Source organism: Alligator mississippiensis, chromosome 5 (genome assembly GCF_030867095.1).
Source record: "Alligator mississippiensis isolate rAllMis1 chromosome 5, rAllMis1, whole genome shotgun sequence".
In the NCBI taxonomy this organism is placed as follows: domain Eukaryota; kingdom Metazoa; phylum Chordata; order Crocodylia; family Alligatoridae; genus Alligator; species Alligator mississippiensis.
The window spans coordinates 156,453,940-156,471,300 of NC_081828.1; the positions used below are offsets into that span (position 1 = coordinate 156,453,940).

The 17,361-nt window shown below is 41.6% G+C and overlaps 1 long non-coding RNA gene across 4 annotated transcripts in view; it reads right to left on the minus strand.

Annotated features, from left to right (window-relative positions):
• Nucleotides 1-7,798: 7,798 nt before the first annotated feature.
• The window catches only part of LOC109285837 (uncharacterized), a 59,135-nt gene continuing 49,572 nt past the window's right edge, over nt 7,799-17,361 (minus strand). For all 4 annotated transcript variants that reach the window (XR_009462614.1, XR_002093721.2, XR_009462613.1 and 1 more), the window contains exon 4: nt 7,799-17,107. This is a non-coding gene — a long non-coding RNA (uncharacterized LOC109285837). The remainder of the gene's footprint in view (nt 17,108-17,361) is intronic.

Here is a 17,361-nt window from a genome sequence, read left to right on the forward strand (position 1 = left end):
CAAGTATCCTGGCCTGCTGTACAGATCTAAATTCCATTTCTTAATGCCTGTTGCCATTTCGTTTCTGCTCTGGCCTCCCAGCAGCATACATTCATCAACTAATTTGAAGCCTTTTCTCTGCTTTATAAATATTCCATTATTTTCTTTCCTTTCCTTCTGGGCCCTATCTTTAAAAGGTGGAACAAATACAAGTAGATACAGCAGATAAAGAAACACAGATTATACAAAATAATATCTCACTAAAATAACCAGTATTCAAAATTACCTATAATGCTTATTTCTGACCTATGGAGAGTGATCTACCTGCTTCTCATTAGGTTGCAGCAGAAAATATAAGGTGTGCACGCCTTAAGTCTAATTAAATATTTTGCACACTTCTAACAAAGTGCTCTAGTAATTCTTTCTCTGCAACCAGTGAGTGCTTATATATTTTGATTTCTGTGTAGCCTGTGAGTTACACAATGAAGAGTTGATGTATACACAAGACTAGGATCATGAAAGCACTGAGCCTTTAATACTTTGATTTCAAAGGCCAGCTATGCACCATTCATAAAGCAGAGGAGCTGCAGCCACCTTCTTGGGATTCTGTAAATGTTCAGGCTAAACCGTTTTTACTGGGGGAAATGGAGAACCAAGTGCTGTTGCCCAAATAACCTTGGAAAGGTAAAGCAATTGCTAGGTTTGAAAGCTGATCATAGTGATTCCTTGCTAAACACTATACACAGGCTTTCAGTGTTTAGTTCCCCCACTCTTTCTGCTGTCCACAGCAGTCTTGTGGGGACACTGATAACCATGGATGAAGTTCCTCCATTTTGAGGGTGGCTGCAGCTCAATTCACAGCAGTGGCTGAGTTGCTAGGGAAGCATAAGAATGTATGGGCCTGGGGCATGAGATAAATGAAGTCCTTCACCCAACATTATGCAGTGTTGCAAACTCCCCTAGTTTATCATTAATCTAATAAGTGATATTTTTCTTAAATCCCTAGCTCCTGCAGTCATGAGATTATGTAAGAATCTCAGCTTTTGGGTTTTTTAAGCAAGTTTTTAGCTCCCATATTAGTGCAAGAAAGAAGAGGGAAAAATGTGGTCCATTTGTACCCTGAAGCCTCAAAGCCAACAGGCAAACAAAAAAAGCCCCCAAATATATGGAGATAAAACAAATCCCATATTTTAAAGTCAATCTCATTGGTTCAGGTGCCTCACTCATCAATTCTGAACACTGAGTTATCAGTTCTACACCTGTATTTCCAAACATTCACATATTAGAGCTTTATTATATTCATAATGCTTAAAATGCTCAAGACTCCCAATATTCATATTGGAAACTACACTTTGGTCACAAAGACAGACATTAATAAGCTGTCACTCACCATTTTATACAGGAATTAAAGCATTGCACTAAACTGAGCATTGCATGTGCCAATTTGCTGCTACTTTTTAGTACATTAGCTGAAAAACCAGAAATAAAAGATGCAGTGACTTCAAACAAGAGTACATGGAGCTCTTGGTGTGAATCAAAGTGGACAAAGAACTGAATGCTACAATACCATACATGTGTGTGTTTGATGGTTTACTGTACCAGTTCTGAGGTAAGAGCTAATGAATAAACATGTCTCACTGAAACAACTTTGACATTTCAGCTAAGTTTATACATTAATTAAGGTAAGATTATCCTACCTCCCAAAGAAGGAGTAGAAATATTAGAGAACTCCCAGGCTGAAGTACAGTATAAGAAAGCTGTATGAACACTTTGTTAAATGCACAGATTTAACCCTGCTGTTTTGCTCCTAATCATTATTAATTGCCTCCAGTGGTGGACATTAATTTCCCTATTGCAGCAACATGCATCTTGAGCTTGGGCATATCCTAATATATCAAGTGGGACAGGTGATATAATTCAGCTGGTCACAGCTGGAAAGAAGACAGCCACCCACATGCAAGCAGTCTGTCAGCCTTAGTTACACTGCAGACACCACCACAGCCTCCATAACAACATTGTACATTTATCTCTAGGGATAACTTTACAAGAAGTATGGCTGATCAGTTCATCCTGTTTAATCTGCTGTTGTCTGAGCAGTAGTAAGAATGCTTCAGCCTGAGCTTTAACTTTGAAGATTTTGAAAGGGAGAATTAACATACACGGCTGGATTTTTCTACAGGTTAATAAGATCACTTCTAGGGTGTCCATTCGTCCGGTTTTATAGAGGACAGCCCGGTTTTCTGCTACTCTGTCCTCTGTCCTATTGATACAAAACCGGACACCTTTATGTCCTTTATTTTCCTATGCAGATTTCCACCAGTCTGACATAAAGGCATCCAGTTTTGTATCAATAGGACAGAGAACAGAGTAGCAGAAAACCAGGCTGTCCTCTATAAAACCGGATGAATGACCATCCTAGCCACTATTACCATGACAGCTAGGCAGGAATTGGTGTTCTTGCCCCAGGAAGGGGAAAGCAAGCAATGCTCCAAAATAACCAATAGTCCTGGAGGGACTTCGCTTCAGTGAGAGATTTGGTTTAAGTCCTTAATCTGCCTGGTTCAGAGCAGAGACTTGAATCTGGGCCATCTTGATTGTAGAGAACTGAACTATAGAGAATTTTAGACTACAGAGACATAGACAATCTGTCTCAATGAATTGTTATAATTTATATATAGAGGACGACTCCAACAAAGAAAATTGAAAGATCCACCCCAGAATGCTCATTCATTCTCTGTCTGTCTCTCACTGCTTTTGACCAAAAATTTCATTCTGGACCTAAGAAACTTTTCCTGATGAAAATGTTTCCCAATAAAAGCTTTAATTCTCACAAGTTGTCATTTTCAGATGAAAAACTGTTCCAACTCCACTAAGATCCTTAATTAAACATGCACAACAAACACTAACAGGTAAAGGCTTCTTTTAAACATTCTCTGTGATTTTAATTATCCACTTACATGAATATGTCCATTAAATTTAATGGGTTAAGCACAAAAGATAATGGCATTTTGCTGAAATAAGGCCTGAGTAAAAGGATCTCAGGATCTAACCCAGGGGAGGGCAGAATGCGGCCCAGGGGCCAGATGTGGCCTTGCCAGCCCATTCTATCTGGCCCTCAGGGCCCCTAAAATATTTAGAAAATTAATATTAATCTGCCCTGGCTGCCTGTCATGTGGCCCTTGATGGCTTGCTGAAACTCAGTAGAAGGCCCTCTGCCCAAAATAATTGCCCACCCCTGATAACCCAATAGAACGACTCATGTTTGAAGCAAATGAAATCAGGACCCGTGTTTACCTCTCTTTAACAGTAATTAACCTTTTTTATAATTGTAATTAGCCTCATTACAGCAGCTAACAACGGCTAACCTCTGAAATTGTTTGACAGTTTGGTTCAAATAAGTATCCAAAAGTTTGGCTACAAAAAAACCACCCAAACCTATACAAATGTCTCTGGGCTAGAAAAAGCAAGTAGGAAACCTCAAATGAACTTTTGAGCAATATCCTTTACTTTTAGGTTTTAAACAGGAAATATCATATCTAGTCCTCAAATGCCAGACCCAAACCTGCAGCTATGCAAGCTGAACACCGCTGAACAGTTTTCTCCCATTATTTTTTATGCTTTTGATGGCTTGGCTGAGACTTGAAAGTACAGAGGATTTTTGCAAGGAATCTTGTCTTTTTTTTAATGTTAAAATATTTTCAGACCATGAAAGAGGCTCTTGCTTAGTTTGGTGAGGCTGAAGAGAGTTATTATGCAAACCAGTTTGGCCATGCCTATTCACTTCATTTTATGATATTACGAGTAAAATACAGTACTTTAATAAAAAGTATACAAGTGATCTATGAGTATAAATCCCATAGTGATAACAAAGAATTGGACTTAATGGCTCTGATCCATTCTAGCCCTATGACTTTTAAGTCACCAAAAGCATATAAGCCTTCTACAACTCTCACTTTACCACACAAAGGCTGCATCTACATGAGACATTTACTGCAGATTAGAACAGTTAGCTCCACAGTAAAACATCCCTGTCTACATGTGCAGAGCTATTAGGCTGGAGTAAAATAATTAACTCCACCATAGGTTAGTACTGTCATATACAAGTACTATCTTATGGCAGAGTTATTTACTCTACCACAACACACGTGTAGATGCTGACAAGGGCTGGCTGGGGTATGAGAGTACTTCGGTGCGGGGGCTACTTGCCACCTAGTCCCACACTGAAGCACCCTCATGCCCCAGCCAGCCCCTCTACAGTATGTTGAGGTGGGTTGGAGCAGCCGCAGGCTGTCAAGCTAATCCCTGGGGGTTAATCCTTTGCCAGCCAGGGCTGTGCTGCCTCAGCTCAACATGCTGTGGTCCTGGGTACACTTGTAAATGCTACACCAAGGAACAATAAACTCAGGCAAGAACTGTGCCAGTTTATTCAGTCAAATTAATTTCACATGTAGACATGCCCACAGAGAGGGCGCTATAAAACTGTAGTTACCTACAGAAACAGAACCATGAGGTATGAGTGATTGGAATTATTCCCTGTCTTTTCTATAATCAAACTTTACATTGAACCTAAGAATATTTAAATAGCGTTTTTTAAACAAACTTGCTTTAATTCATTTTGCTCTCCAAAAAGCATATGTAATAGCATTCAGAAAGGTTTTGTTTGCATGGCTTTTAAAAGCTTCCATTCTTCACTTCATCTGTGAACTATTCCATACCAGACTTTCTGACTGGCACCTTGAGAATTAGATTATCCTTCCTTTAAGGAGGCTGTAGAGTTTATTAGTTTCCATGCAACATCACAGGACGGCAGCTACCCTACTTTTGGGTTGGCAGTCAATGTGCGGAAAGCAGCGTCTCATTATGGGCAGTACAGAAATACCCATAATGTTTAAGGTTTTCTTTTGGGACAGCCCATTGGCAAAGTATCAAAGCCTCCTGACTTTAATTTCCCCTTTTCCCAAACAAGGCTCTAGCTTCGTTCAGTCACTTGCTGGCTCTCAATAGCCAGTCCCAGACATTTGGAGATGTTGTTTACTGGTGTCTCCTCCCATACTTCATTGGAAGGTACTAACATTCCTCTAAAAGGATCCAAGTCTGGTTTCCGATCCACTTGACCTCTGCCAGCCTTTGTTGGAGAACGTCGTCCATTTAAACAGTAGATACCAGCTTTATAATTCATCTGCGCTGACACCTTGTTTGGAGATCTGGAACACAATGTTTATGTTCTTCCCCCCTTTTTATACCTCTTCTAAGGCATGCTGTTTTACTATCCAAGGGCTAGATGAAGGATTTAGTGGAGGATAGATTTGCTAGGAAAGCCAACAATGAAGGAAAACAATTCTGGATGTGCTGCAGTTGCTGTCATAGACTTACACAAAACATTTTTTGTTATCTAGGCAGCAAGAGTGTTTGGGTTAAGCTGCCAGTGCCACTCTGTCACAAATCTCTCTGCCAACATTTGAATCAGTTGTTTGCTACCAAAACAGCTCAATTAAACTGCTGTGCTGCCTGTATCAGATGGTTCAGCCAAACGGCCTTATTTCTCCTAGAACTATTATTTACAAGCTATCACAAAAAGATTCCAGTGTTATGATCATTGTTATTAACACTAGGTTTGAAAGGACCAAATGTTTTGCACTAGAAAGGAGACACGAAAGAAAAAAAGCCTTATATAGCAGTCTGTGGGCTGAGTCCTTTACAGCTGTGTACATTTTCCCATTAATTAAAACAGTTAAACATAGAACCGACACTGATGCAATGTGTTGTCTCCATTCCTGGAAAAACAACATTCACTAAGAATTAATAAATAATCTATGAATTCTAATCTTTTAAGTCATTTTAAAGGGATGAAGTCATCCTCTGTAATTGTAAATGCAGCACCTCAGTCTCTGCTGCATTCAAATGTAAAGGTGAGAAACTGATTAAAGACATTCAGCTGTTTTAGGTACGTCTCCATTTTAAATGCCACACCATTTGTTTTTAGCGAATTGAGTCACTAGAACAATATTTTCTTCCATTCTAAGGTCTTGGCCCTCAAACTGTATCTGCCTGTTCAAGATTTAAATGCAACAGGATTCATTTTCCTTATATCAAACGCAGAAGAGTGCGAGTCTGACCAGACTTAAGCTTTCCCAGATGAATCACATTTGCAGAATTACCCACAATTGGGAACATCTTTTCGAGAGAATTCAGCTCCCATTTAGGTACCACAAGAAAATCTTCCCATAGTGTTACATTGAGAGCTAGTAGGTGCTGAGCCCTTTGAAAATCTTGGCCTTATTTTGTTTGTGAGAGAGAGCTGAAGGAAATTCTCTTGAAAATCTTACCCTCCTGATCCAATTTTCAGCTCTCTTCACCTTGCCATTAACTTCACCAAAACCAAAATAATCCTCTTGAAATGTGCAGGGTACATCTTATTCCAAGTCTAAAATTTTGGCTATGTTAGAGGTTAGTTGCACATGCTGTCTCAGATGCAGAAGTTTAAAATGTTTCTGTGATTTTACTCTTCCAATATTTTCCTAATGTCTTTGGTTGTCATCATAATGTAATTTAAAACAGATTCAGGGGAGAAACTTGAACCCTTTCTTCTCCAAAATACTCCTGTTGAGTATGTGTGCTTTTCATAATGTCTGAGTTGCATGAAGAAAATGTGTAGATATTTGAAGATGTCATCACAGTAATACAGTCACAGCAGAACACTTCAAGGCTTAACCCATGCATTCTATACACACATATATCCTTTTGAACTGTATGGAATACATGCAGCAGTTTGATAATATATGTATCAAATTGATGCATGCCTTGTATGCTCAGTTCAGCTCAATGGCTGCTTTTCAAAATGTGCCTAATGCCACGAGTGTTTTGCCAAGAAGGCATATCTCAGTGGGGGGGGGTTAGAAAAATGTATAGAGACAGTTGTGATACTTGACTCAAAAACACCTAGTTAAGATCATGTTGCTCTAGAAAGAAAGCAAGCCACATGAATAGGTTAAAGATTCTATGATTCTACATCATAGCAGAAAGCATGGCATCATAGTACTGCTGCTCAAGTCTACATAAATCACTGTCTTTCAACAAATTTTAAGCATTTATACAACTTTAAGTTAATTGTAAATGAAAAATTCTGAAGTTTGGGTTGAAAGAACCTCTTATTTATTTCAGCTGAAATTCTAGTATAGACCCAAGTATAGCTTTAAACTTGGCAGCTTTGGGTACTGATAGCAGTCTAGCTATAGGACCAGGGAGGTCAGCACAGGCTGTAAAAGCTGCCCAAGACATAGGGTATATTAGTCTTGGATCCTTAATCAATCAAAAAAGTTTAAATTTTTGACAAAAAAGTTAGTTGACATACTTCCTGGTTATTGTAGATAAGGATAAGCCCTATTAAGCTTTGGATTGTCTAGTTTTGTATATCTCCCGGGACCATTTTTTATGGTCATGATGATACTGAATGCTACTTGCCATTATCTGCACTGACCTGCTTCAGAATCCTGTCGCCTAGGAGTTGTGTTTAAACACAATTACATTTCGTAATGAAGACAAGCCATAGCAGAATCATTTAGTTTTCAAAAAACCTACAAAACAACCCCTGGGAATTCCTGATTAAAATGTCGTCAACCAGAAAGTTCCAGCACACACAAAAGCATATCAATGCAGAAAACTGTGATTCGACTCATTTCACATCTGCTAGATGGTAACACATTTTACACAGTAGTAACCTGGCCTGGATTCAAACAAGTGCTCAAGAAATGAAAGACTGACTACTCCAGTCCTCTGGGCTATTTAATGCTCTAGCATTTTACACAAATATCAATGGCAATGTTGTCCAAACTACATTTTATTTGGAGACAGTCAAAAATGATATATCAATGATAGAACATCTTTAAGAGTCATAAAAATAAAGTGAAGAAGATGGGATAATAAATAAAAATCAGCTCTTATCGATCCATCTGCATCAGGTCTTTTAGATATCGTATACAGTGCATGGAAACAAAACTCAGTCAGTTCTATCCTCAAAATAAACTACTTGCCATTAAGGAGTAAAAGATGATCTGAGGTTAAAAAAAGAAAAAGCTCACAAGAGACCTACAAAAAATAATGGCATGAAGATTATTAATATAATAGTAAATTTCAATGGTTTCTTGTCTTAAAAGTGGGCAAATATACCTAATTAAGATAGACATGAAGATAGTAGTAGCATAGTCAGAAGCTATGCTATGGTTTTGTAACATAGCTGGGTACACCAAAGCTAAGATAACATCAACTATGGGTCATGTCCCATGGGATTTTAATATGTATTTAATGCATTTTAACATGAGCAACCACACATTCAAGCAATAAAACACATGCTAAATGTGTTCTTATCATAGCAAATTTATGACTTTTCGGGTGAGGAGTACAGGAAACCCTTGCTATTCACAGGTTTGGCATTAGCGGTTTCAAATATTCGCAAATGCCAAAACTGCATTTTAAGTACTCTTTATACACTTACAGGAGTTCCTTGGGAGCTTCGCGCTTGCTGCCACTGGGTTCCTGCTGCTGCCGCCAGGCTCCTGCTGCTGTGCTCCCGCTATTGCTGCCGGAGCCGTGCCCCCTCCCCCCCAGCAACCAGGGCACTGCATTCATGAACACAGTGCCTTATTCATTAATTTTGCCATCCATGGGGGATACGAAAACGTATCTCCCATGAATGGCGAGGGTCTCCTGTATCTCTAAATTGTATTAAGGAACACATGATCAGCTACTGTCAGCCTACTCTATGGAGATAATAAGAGCTATCTGTTATCCTCCAGCATCTCAGGATGCACCACTTCTAGCCCCCTACTCCTTCTCCTGCTCTAAGAGCTTGTCTATCCACCCTCCAGAACTCTACTACCCACAGGAGTGGTACCAGTACTTGTGCAGGTGGTACCAGCCCCAAGATGGGTGCCTACATTCCCCAGGGGGGTGTAACTCCTGCCCCCATGGAACCACCCCAAGCACCCATTGAAACCCGCAAGGTTCATCAAGGTCTGCCACTTTTGCTTGAGTGCTCCAGTGCACTCTGAACCAGAGAATGCCTTTCTCAGAGCCCTACAGGAGAGTCATGAACTGTCATTAGGGTGAAGTGCTGGATCTCATTGTGATCTGGGGTAAGGAGAGAACCATTGATACCGCTGCCAAGGATATGAAGGATAGCCAACAAAACCAGATAATCTATGCATGGTGGCTCGGTGACTCGGGCACCATCAGGACTGGCAGTATGTTCAGGGCAGGGGTCAGGGACGCAAAGAATGTCTTGGGTGCCATAAAGACCAGGGTCCCTTTCTGTGAAGAGCTGTCAAGGATCCTTGGGGAGGACTGCACCACTGCTCCCCACTACACCACAAACTGTATGCCCAGGGGGCTATGGTGTTATGACATGGGCCATGCTCTTCTTGACCTGCTGCTCACAAACAGGGATCAATTGGTGGGGAATGTAGTAGTGGATGGCAACATGGGCAGCAGTGACCATGAGATGATCGAGTTCAGGATCCTGAGGAAAGGAAAGATGGAAAGCAGCAAAGTAAGGACCCTGGACTTCAGAAAAGCAGACTTCAATTCGCTCAGGGAACTCATGGGTAGGATCCCCTGGGAAGGCAGTCTGATGGGGCAGCACTGGCAAGAGGAGTCCAGGAAAGCTGGCTGTACTTTAAAGAAGCCTTACTGAGAGTGCAGGAACAAACCATCCTGATATGGAGAAAGACTAGCAAGTATGGCAGAAGACCAGCTTGGCTTAGCAGGGAACTCTTCAGTGAACTAAATCACAAAAAGGAAGCTTATAAGAAGTAGAAACTTGGACAAATAACTAGGGATGAGTATAAGAGTATTGCTCAGGCATGCAAGGATGAAGTCAGGAAGGCCAAAGTCCAATTAGAGTTGCAGCTAGCAAGGGACATGACAGGTAACAAGAAGGGTCTCTACAAGTATGTCAGTAGCAAGAGGAGGGTCAGGGAAAGTGTGGGTCCCTTACTGAATGGAGGAGGCAACCTTGTGACAGAGGATGCAGAAAAGGCTGAAGTGCTCAATACCTTTTTTGCCTCAGTCATAATATGCAAGGTCATCTCCCACACTACTGCACCTGGCAGCACAGTTTGGGGAGGAGGTAAGCAGCAAACAATGGTGAAAGACTATTTAGAAAAAGCAGCATGGGACATATATACAAGTGCATGGGGCTGGATGGAATGAACCCAAGGGTGATGAGGGAGTTGGTTGATGAGATTGCAGAGCCACTGGCCATCATCTTTGAAAACTCATGGCAATCAGGAGAGGTCCTGGATGACTGGAAAAGGGCACAGTGCCCATATTTAAGAAAGGGAAAAAGGAGGATGCAGGGAACTACAGACCAGACAGCCTCACCTCAGTCCCTGGAAAACTCAGGGAGCAGATCCTCAAGGAATCCATTTCTAAGCACTTGGAGGAGAAGAAGTTAATTAGGAACAGTTAGCATGGATTCACCAACGGCAAGTCATGCCTAACCAACCTGATTGCCTTCTATGATGAGATGACTGGTTCTGTGGACATGGAGAGACCAGTGCATGTGGTATACCTTGATTTTAGAAAGGCTTTTGGTATGGTCTCCCACAACATTCTCAGAGGCAAGCTAAGGAAGTATGGGCTGGATGAATGGATTGTAAGGTGGATAGAAAAGTGGCTGGAGCATCAGGCTCAGAGGGTAATAATCAATGGTTCAATGTCTAGCTGGCAGCCGGTATCAAGTGCAGTTCCCCAGGTGTCAGTCCTGGGGCTGGTTTTGTTCAATGTCTTTATCAATGACCTGGGAGATGGCATAGAGTGCACCCTCAGCAAATGTGCAAATGACATCAAGCTGTGGGGAGTAGTAGATACACTGGAGGGTAGGGTTAGGATTCAGAGTGACCTAGGCAAGTTGGAGGATTGGGCCAAAAGAAATCTCATGCTGTTCAACAAGGACAAGTGCAAAGTCTTGCACTTAGAATGGAACAGTCTCACACACCTGTTCAGGCTGGGAGTCGATTTGCTGGGCAGCAGCTCTGCAGAAAAAGAGCTGGGGGTTTCAGTGGACAATAAGCCGAATGTGAACCAGCAGTGTGTCCCTGTTGCCAGGAAGACTAATGGCATACCATGCTACATTGGTAGGTGTATTGCCAGCAAATCAAGGGAAGTGATCATTCTCCTCTATTCAGCCCTGGCAAGGCCACATCTGGAGTATTGTAATGGAGGGCCCAAAATTAAATACGGAAAGGATGTGGATAAATTGGAGAGACTCCAGCAGAGGGCAACAAAAATGGTTAGGGAGCTAGGGCGCATGACTTCTGAGGGGAGGCTGAGTGAACTGGGCTTATTTAGTCTAGAGAAGAGAAGACTGAGAGGGGATGTAATAGCAGCCTTCAACTACCTGAAGGGTGGTCCCAAAGAGGATGGAGCTAGACTGTTCTCAGTGGTGGCAGATGACAGAACAAGGAGCAATGGTCTCAAGTTGCAGCAAGGGAAGTTTAGGTTAGATATTAGGAAAAAAAATCTCACTACTGGAACAGGTTACCCAGAGAGATGGTGGAAGCTCCATCTTCGGAGATTTTTAAGACAAAGGTTGGTTAGACAAAGCTTTGGCTGGGATGATCTAGTTGAAGATGGTCCTGTCTTGAGCAAGGGGTTAAACTAGATGACCTCCTGAGGTCTCTTTCAATCCTCATTTTCAATGATGCTATGACAATGATGACAAAAAATGACAGTGGAGTCCCCTCTCTGCCACCTGCTACTGAAACGGCCAGGAGGGAGCATGAGGATGCTGCTTAGTACCCTTCTTCTCTACCTAGACTCAGACCCAGGACACACAAGATGGGGACAGTTTGGACGATACCCTCATGGAGCAGGCAGACACAGGCAACCCAGCACCAGTTATTAGTAAGTTTCAGCAATTTCTGAGGAAAGGGTGATGGTTGAGTGCTCAAAGCTCTGGGGTGGTGCATGGCCCTGGGGTTGGCGTATGGCTCAGGGGTGACTTGGTGTTATAGGGGTGGGGCATGGATTGGAGAAATGCTCAGGTATGGGGCTGGCAATCAGTACAGATAGCCCCTCAACCCTGGAATATACCAGAAAGGAAGGGGCATTCTGTTCTGTACAACAGAGGGTGAGAATTGGTGGCACTGTGCTTGGACCACAGCAATTGTGTATGGGCCAGTGGCCCAGTTAAGGATTGATGGGCCAATTAAGGTGCTCAGTGGCTGAGCCAGTTTGAAATAACCCTAGTTAAGGCCTAATTCACAGATGCAGAGCGGTGAGTGGAAACCTGATCCACCTCCCACTCCCACCCTTCCTAGCAATGGCAATACTCAGCCTGCCTCACCCCCGGACATTTTACATGGACCAGGGCATTTCAGTGGGTTTCAGATCTCTGCCTCCCTCCAGGTCCATAGATATGGGTTACTGCTGGTTGAATTCCATGTGTCAGTACCTAAGGGTGGGCTCAGAAGAGCTGCTGCCCACAGAACCAGGGCCCAACCCCATGACAATTTCAGGGCACTAGCACACATAATCAAAGGCCTTTATTTAGCCATATCTGAGCACAAGAACAGGAGTGGATGCAGGGATAAATTTAGAAGAGTGTGTCATTCCTGCTCCACATATGCTAACCCCCAAATCAAAAACAATGTAGCCACCTTAATGCACATGGCAACTAGTTTCACCTTGATAGTGGTTATGCAGTGTTTAAGTCAACCTGGTAGGAACAATATGAATTTTAAAACTTTAGGCATGCATTAATACTATATTGCTGTGGATAGAGATTCCATAGTGGCTTGGTTGGGCTTCAGGATGGTCAGGCTCCCCTAGCAGAGGACCGCTGAGCCACTCTATGCCTAGCTATGGCATAAAGAATTCCCTAAACTTCCTCTGCTGATCCCAAACCATCCTCCTCCTCCTCCTCCTCTCTCCCTCCCTCTCTCTCTCTCTCTCCCCCCACACCCTGTGAAGGACCTCCAGAGAATTATGATTTATACAAAATCCTTGGGAGTGCACTAATGCCCTCAGGTCTACTGAAAAGAAGGAGAGAGGACTGAGGATGGATGAGACAGAAATATCCTTTGTGGTCTGGAGCACTTACAGGTGTCCTGACAAGCTATGTCCTGTGCCTTCCTGACCTATATTTCCAGTTTCCCTGAGGGACCTTAGAATTGTGTCTGCCCACAACAAGCCCATATTACTCAACAGATTGTTTTTGTTCTGGAGCTGTCTGGCAGCTTCACTTTCTCTGTGTGTCATTCATTTTTTCCAACCTTTTACTAGGTGTTGCTTACATGGGGAGAATTGTATTCTGTACTGTAACATGAAGATAGAGAGATTACTGAATCAACAATGGGTCTTTCCACTTTTAGATTGGCAAAAAAAATCAGCAAATTATTTTAAGTTGGAGTTCTTTCTGTTTACTCCCAGGTTTTTAACCCTTTAGAGGCCACTTGTGGTATCTAGATATTTCCTTTTCTAATTAAAACTGAGATTCTCATTTCAACATTTATCTCCAAGGAGTGATGCTTTAAGAACACTAGGTACTACAAGACTCACACATTACCATATAAGTAGGGACCTACCAAATACACGATTTCTGTGAAATCGTGTAATTGGCAGTCTCCTGTGAAATAGCCAGTTCCCCGTGAAAAAGTGCAGGGAACTGGCTATGTTAAAAAAGCTAGTAAAGAGCTGACAAAAAGCTGTTTCCTAGAAGCACGGGGGGAGGCAGAAGGGAACAAAGGGGCAAAAAAGGCAGACTGCCCATCTCCTGAAAGTGGGGGGGAGGCGGGAGGGAGGCAGGCAGGGGGACGGGGAGAGGAAGGGGGAGGGGGACGGGGAGAGGAGAGAGAGACAGGAAAAGTTCCCATCTCTCTGTTTCCAGAAGGGGAAGGGAGGAGAAGGGGAGCAGGGAAAAGCCCACCAAAACTCCCTTTCTCCTGCTAGCCAGGTAGCTAGCTTTACATTTCAATTTGGTATGGGCATTGTTTAATTGCCACACTTAAACTGTTTATTTACTCAGTAATTATGGTCCTCTGCCCCTTGAAAAGGGTAATAATTACTGAATTAACAATCCAGACAGCTTCAACTAGGGCTTTCACTCAATGCCAGGGAGGGGTGGGACTTGCAGCATTCCTCAGCCAATCAGAGGGCTAGGGAGGGGGTACTTTGCCCCACCTTCAAAATGGCAGTCCTGGCCATGATACGGAAATGAAATCAAGGGCCCTGGCCATGTTACAGCCATGTGATTGGCTGTTGGGGCCTGTGAATTTGGTAGGTCCCTACATATAAGGTTGTGAGGGTAATGTCATAACAGAGAAGACAGGATTTAGTCTGGGCTGTAGGACTATAGACAAGTGGTTTTCAACCTTTTTTCATTTTCAGACTGACCCCTAAAAAAATGTCAAATGCAGGTGCAGACCCCTTTGGAAATTTCAAATGGAGGTGTGGACCCCTTTGAATTGTAAGTGTCGGTATTCACATACTTTTGATTGATCTTTTGTGGACCCCTTAGACATAGTCTGCAGACCCCCAGGGATCCACAGACCACAGGTTGAAAACCACTGCTATAAAATAACCCCTAAGGATTTCATCACTCTTTTGCAACCACGGAGCCCAGCCAGAATAGAGAGGTAATGACAGTTCTACAAGTATGCAATATTTAAAAGGCTCTTGTTTATAAGTTCAAAAGGTTTTGGATTTGGGCAAACAAGTGATAGTATATTCTCTATACAAGTGTTACAAGTTAGAAAGCAAGTCTCACAGGGCCTGACTCACCACTTCATTATATCAGTGGTCCCACACTGGAGAGCTATGTTCACAAAAGTAGATGCATTTCAGGGCTCACAACTCATTTTCAGACAGTGGAATTCTGTTTTGAGGGTTACTCTGATTGTCATTGTCCACTGGTAGAAAAACATAACATAGCGAACTGTTGTGAACTGTTTTTCTTAAAAAAAAGAAAAATTGTCAGTGTGTACCGTACTGATACATGTCAGGTGATTTGTTCTGAAACTGCAATTTCAGACCCAGGAAATTTTGCTTATGCTTTGGTTCAATTGTGCTGAAAATCTACATGAGCATTTCATATCTCTTTCAACAATAATGCAGAATACATATTTTAAATTGCATGGTGTCATTTGTAAATTTTCAGAGGGAAATCTTGAAGGGCCATGTTCCTGAGGATGAATTGGTGTGCATAATACAGGGCTTTTGGTTCCTTCTAGAAACAATTTTCAGCATTGGAATAAAACATGATACGTATGGGATATTTTCAATGTATTCTTTTGAAAATCTAACATATTTTTTCTTCACTTTATTGGGTATTATTTGGTTTTAACCTAAAACCAGAAACCTCAGACATCACATACATTCTATTCAACTTTAATCATACTGAAAGCTGAGTATTTTGGATAGGAGCAGCAACATTTCTAATAAAGTCATAGCTCTGGCAAATGACTCACAGATTCTATCCATCCACAGTTAATTCAAACTGTTGCAGATAATCATTTTTGTTGGGTTTTGAACATGATGTAGTTTTGATGCATCACATCGCATTATGTCACTTAGGGCTTGTCACACGATATTCACTGGTGTCAGTTTATGACACACTGCAACATGAATGAACTGTCTTATTTTCTTATTGGATTCCCATTTCCCACATCTGAATCACAGAAGGAGAAAAGCCATGTTGCTGATGGCAAGATGCCAAGGGTTTCTAAAAACCTATTGAAGCCACGGTTCACCAGCTTCTTAAATCAAAGTCAACTACTTCAACAGAACACAATGCTTTCTTTTTTTTTTTTTTTTTTATAAGAAGGGTTATTATGGCCACCCCCATTTTGACTTGCTTTCCAAAGGGGAAAGGGGAAAAGCTCCATGCCAAAAATATCTATAATCAATCAAAATACTTTTAAAGTTATTTTTTTCACCTTGATGTTCTGGTGTCACACGAAATGACTCAAGTCTGGAGGGAAATCAAGTCATTTTGTTCTGAATATGCAATTTCATTCTCATGAACTACGCTAATCCTTTGATTCAAATGTGCTGACATCCTGGAGACATGAGTATTTCACACCTCCTTTCCTGATAATGCAGAATGTGGATTTTAAATTATACATTATTTTTTTTTTGCATTAAAATATCTAAAATGTAACATGTATGTGTGCATACACATACCAATTTTATACAAGACTAGGATATTTGTGGGTTATATCTTTTATTGGACCAACTGCATGGTTGGGATAGACTTAGACAAGATTTTGAATGTGAAGCATTCTTCACCACTATATACTCTGTAAGTGTGTGCGCGTGTGTGTACTGTATTTACTCTAATCAAAGATGAGGTGGGTTTTTTTCCCTTTCAGCCTGGAGGGAAAGCCCTTCATTTTGGATTTGAATAAAGAGTGTGTGTGTGTGTGTGTGTTGTGGGGCGGGGGGGGGGAGCAGAAAACTGAGACCAAAGTTGAAGCCATTTTCATGTGCTCAATAGATTCTTCAAACTGGCACTCAAAAAAGAACTAAAACTGTCTAAAATTAAAGAGCATTTTGATCATTAGGCCTAAAGGATTTGTTCCATAGCATACATTAGAAGAGAATCCAGGTTTGTGACTTCTAATTCCGTTCTCAGCAAACCAGATTACAGGCAGTCAAGGGACTTACAACACAATTGGTTCCTGAAAATGGCATCTTAAGTCGAAACATTGTAACTCGGAACTGATTTTCCTATAGGAAACAATGTTATAAATTGGGGATTGGTTCTTGAGCCAAGGCCTGATACCCTGTTATCATAAAAAATAACCCAGAATTTTGTACTCAATCAATTATAGATGAGTAATATAGCTACATTAATGTATTTATGTTGTAAATAGCAATCATATTGATTTGGAAAGACTTCTTTGAGGTAACTTTGCTGGACTTTTTGAAGGGCTCTTGGTTGGACTTTTTGAAGGGCTCTTGGCTGCAGTCTTCTCAGGAGTCTTGGCTGCAGGTTCTTCTGGAGTCTTGTCTGCTTTCTTAAAGAAAGTATCCAAGGAAGTTTGGACAGGTGTTCTCCAGGGAGATGGGTGACACAGCAACTTGTTCACTGGCGTGGCATCACATCAGATCAAGCGTTGTAAAGTTGAAACTGACATCAGAAAGTTGAAACAGGGTGTCAATTTAGAAACGCTGTAAGTGCGAAACGTTGTAACTTGAAACATTGTAAATTGAGGACTGCCTGAACTGCTGTCTTTTATTATAATCCTAAAGTTTAAGATTTATGTTTCCCAGGCAAATCCTCGAGACAGGGGAAAGTTGATGCTGTATCAGAAGCAAGAAACCTGTGTGCCAACTTCTGGAATTTTATCATGTTAACAAAACTTCTTGACTAACCCCTCAGTG